This window comes from Malus sylvestris, chromosome 11 (genome assembly GCF_916048215.2).
Source record: "Malus sylvestris chromosome 11, drMalSylv7.2, whole genome shotgun sequence".
Taxonomy (NCBI): Eukaryota; Viridiplantae; Streptophyta; class Magnoliopsida; order Rosales; family Rosaceae; genus Malus; species Malus sylvestris.
Window position 1 is genome coordinate 30,899,248 of NC_062270.1, and position 4,379 is coordinate 30,903,626.

Below are 4,379 nucleotides of genomic sequence, written 5' to 3' on the forward strand. Positions count from 1 at the left end.
GAATCAGAAAATATAATTTGACATTAAGTTATTAAAATAGTATTGGTAACTTCATTTTTATTATATTATATCTGTTTCCTAAATAGAAATTACACAATAAGGGGTGGAGAAATAAATTAGTTGCGGACTCGTTATTTTCGAGATTCGAACTTAAGACCTCTCACTTACAAATAAAGACAAATACACCGTAATATTAAATGGCAAATGAAGTACTCGATCGAAAAGAGAAGGTATTTCCTGTTCTTTCTTAAGACTTGTTTCTTATCCAGCGCAGATTGTTCCTATTAGAAGAAAAGATATCACATGTTGCTAGTTAGCCAATAAATCTGGAATAAATTATGGATGATAAAGCTTGATTTATGGTATGGTGGAGAATATTAACTCTTAATCATATAATATAATTCCAGGAATTTTTTGTGCCTTATATAGTCCAGCATGAATCTTTTCCTGGATTCTTTTGGCTTCCAGGAATTCGGTATGAATTTATAAAAGAGCAAGCAGTAAAACATTTTAATTAGTTCTAATATCCTTCATAGGCTACAAAGCTAATCCCAGATCTTAAGCTATAAATACTATGTATTCATCGTACAAGAATTTGTGTAACAAGTAGGGCAACGAAAAATGTTGCTTTCAGGATCCAGTTTTGTGTTCCACAATTCAAATATTTATTCAATCGAAAGTCATATCGCAGCATCAGTACCTTAAACTAGAGCTGGTAGATCAGATGAAGCCTTTATTGTTCCGATTGAAGCTTTCCTTCTGAAACAATTCGATGAAATGTCACTGAAACAATAAAAGATATACACTAGTCTAGCTCAATGAAACTGACAAGAAACAGAAAAGCGAGAGAGAGAGAGAGAGAGAGAGAGAGAGAGAGAGAGAGAGAGATTTGCAGGCATGAATTACCTTTATCACTAGCCCGCCACTGATTTAAAAGCATGTAACCCCTGAGTCTCTAACAAATACATGTTGGTCCTGCCATTTCTCCAGCAGCAGTAGGTGAATCTCCACTCTAGTCCTGTGGTATCCCACATCGCAATGGGGAGCCTTTGTATTTCAGCTATTGCTGGAAAAAGGGCCTGTATCATTCACACAGACATATATTAATCTTGATTTAACGACCTAGCTAATTTAATTAGCAAAAGATAGATGGTCAAGGACTGGTACTAGAAATCAAATACCGCACAAAATTAGAGCATTTTGACTCGCCTGTGCCGCTTTCATTGGTATGATAAGACATGCGTTATTACGATGATATCACTCTGGGTTATTGTCTTCTCAAACAAAAGAATAACCCCTGAGCTTGATATTGGATTAGGTCAAGAATTCACAGATTCAAAGATATAAAGATCATTATAAATATAAAATATAGCTAGGGTGCTGCCCTGCTATTATGGACACACTGACACGCTCTCTCTAAGAGATGTGTGGCCTACGTACAATGGTAGGGTCCACCTATTCAAGAGAACAAACATGTTAGTTTTTTTTGTATCTGAATAATTTATTGTAAAAATAATGACTTATTGCATGAACTGATCACAAATTCATGCATTCATTCAACATCTACGACATATATATGATACAAAATTGTTAGATTACAGTGACGATTATGAATTTTTGGAAGAAAATGAGATTTTCTGATAGAGGATTCACAGAGAAGAGTGAACTGATTTCATTTCTTCTTCATTACTCCATCGGAATGTAACCGATTGCAAATTAATACAAAGCACTATCACACACTCTCTCTCATAACAGAAAGTATACATCACAACCATTCATTTCATCTATCCTATGAGATAGCTACAGCTGTCACTCTACATTGTTAACTCTCATTCAATCTAGAGCATTCATTTTGGAATGTAATCCAATGGCTCTAATTAAAACAAGTAAAATGAATTGATTTATTTCAACTAAAACACTTAAACACTAACATTCCCTTCTAAGTTTTTAGCTGAAATCACTCCCAAAGCCTTCCTCAAGTACTCAAATCTATCCCTTGCCAATGCTTTTGTAAAAATATCAACAATTGTTCTTCAGTTTTGCAATAAATCAGATCAACTTCACCATTCTGCAGTGCATCTTTGATAAAATGGAACCTTCTGTTTATGTGTCTTGTCTTATGATGTGCCACTGGATTCTTAGATATTGCAATAGCAGAGGTATTATCACATAGAATCTGAGTAGGCTCCACTTGTTCCTCTCCAAAATCTGATAAGACAAACCTTAACCAGATGGCTTCAGCAGTTGCTTCTGCAGCACTAATATACTCAGCCTCTACAGTGGACAAGGCTACATTGCTTTGTTGATTGAGGCCCAAGAGAATGCTCCAGAACCAAAACTAAAAGCATATCCGGAGGTTCTTTTCATGTCATCTTCACTCCTTACCCAGTCACTATCACAGTATCCAATAAGCACAACATCTTTTCATTTTTCATATTCAATTCCATAGTCCAGTGTGCCTTGGATATACCTTAGCACTCTCTTTGCAGTTCCCATATGTTTCTTGGTTGGATTATGCATGAACCGAGCAATTAGACTTGCAGCAAACATGATATCAGGTCTTGTAGCTGCTAGGTATAACAAGCTACCAATAATCTGCCTGTAGAGACTCTCATCAGCTATTTCACTTCCATCTTCTTTGCTTAATCTTTCATTTGTTGCAAGTGGAGTTGTAACAGGTTTGCACTCCTTCAATCCAAATTTTTCCAAAAAGGTCCTTGCATATTTCTTTTGATGCAGAAAGATAAAACCTTCTGTTTGAATGACTCCAAGTCCCAAGAAATGATGCAATAGTCCCAAGTCAGACATTTCATACTTTCCCATCATTTCTGCTTTAAACTCATCCATTAATGCACTGGAACTCCCTGTGTATATAATGTCATCAACATACAAAGAAACAATGAGTATTCCTGCCTCAGTTGCTTTGATGTAGAGAGTTGCCACACTTGGACTTTTGTGAAAACCAGAACTGCAGAAGTGAGAGTCAATCTCCTTGTACCAAGCCCTTGGTGCCTGTTTCAACCCATACAAGGCCTTCTTGAGCTTGTAAACCTTGTCCTCCTTGCCTTTAATCACCAAACCAAGTGGTTGATCAACATATACTTCCTTATTTAGAACTCCATTTAGAAATGCAGACTTTACATCAAGTTGGAACAACTTCCATCCTTTATGTGTAGCAAGCCTAATTAAAGTCCTAATAGTGTCAAGCCTTGCCATAGGGGCAAATGTCTCATTGAAATCGATCCCAGGCTTTTGAGAGTATCCCTTAGCCACTAACCTTGCCTTATTCTAATGTATAGATCCACCTAGGTTCAATTTTGTTTTGTAGATCCACTTGACACCAACAACTGGCTTATCAAATGGTCTATCAACAAGTTCCCAGGTGCAATTTTTCTCTATCATGCCAATTTCTGCTTCCATTGCCTTTTGCCATGACTCATCTTTTGCTGCTTCCTCAAAGTTCTCAGGCTCAATAATGCACAGATTGCATTTTGCATATATTTCTGTCAAACTCTTGAACTTCAAAGGAGTATGATCATAGTCTTGAGGACCTGTGTTATTTTGCATTTACACCAGCCTTGAGCCATTTTCAATTGACTCATTGGTTTCAGATGATGATGCTAAGGATTCATCATTTACATCACTTTTATCACATGAGTTCCCTTCCACACTTTGCTCACACATTTTCTTTCCAGGTATAGATACACTGATGGTTTTCTCAGATTGAGACTTCTAATCCCAGCAAGTATTTTCATCAATTATTACATCCATTGACACAATTATTTTCTTTGAGATAGGATCATAGAGTCTATAACCTTTCTCACATGTGCCATATCCCAAGAAAATACATTTGGTACTTGTTTCATCTAACTTCTGTCTAATTTGTCTTGGAATGTAAGCATAACACACATAACCAAAAATCTTTAAGTGTTTGATCCCTGGTTTTCTCCCACTATATGCCTCGAAATGAGTCTTCTTATCAAGAGACTTGGTAGGACATCTGTTCAAAATATATATTGCTGTATTAACAGCTTTTGCCTATAAATCAAATGGAACAGCCTTTTCAATCATCATACACTTTGCCATTTCAACTATGGTTCTATTCTTCCTCTCAGTTACACCATTTTCCTGAAGTGTGTATGCCACTGTCAGTTGTCTTTCCATGCCCATTTCTTCACAAAATTCCTTGCACTCAACAGATGCATATTCTCCTCCTCTGTCACTTCTGAATTCTTCAATTTGTAGCTACTTTGCAATTCAACTGTGAGCTTAAATTTCTTTAATATACTAAACACCTCTGACTTGTTCCTTAAGAAGTAAACCCAACACATTCGAGTGTAGTCACCTATAAAGGTAAGAAAATACCTATTTTCAGCCTT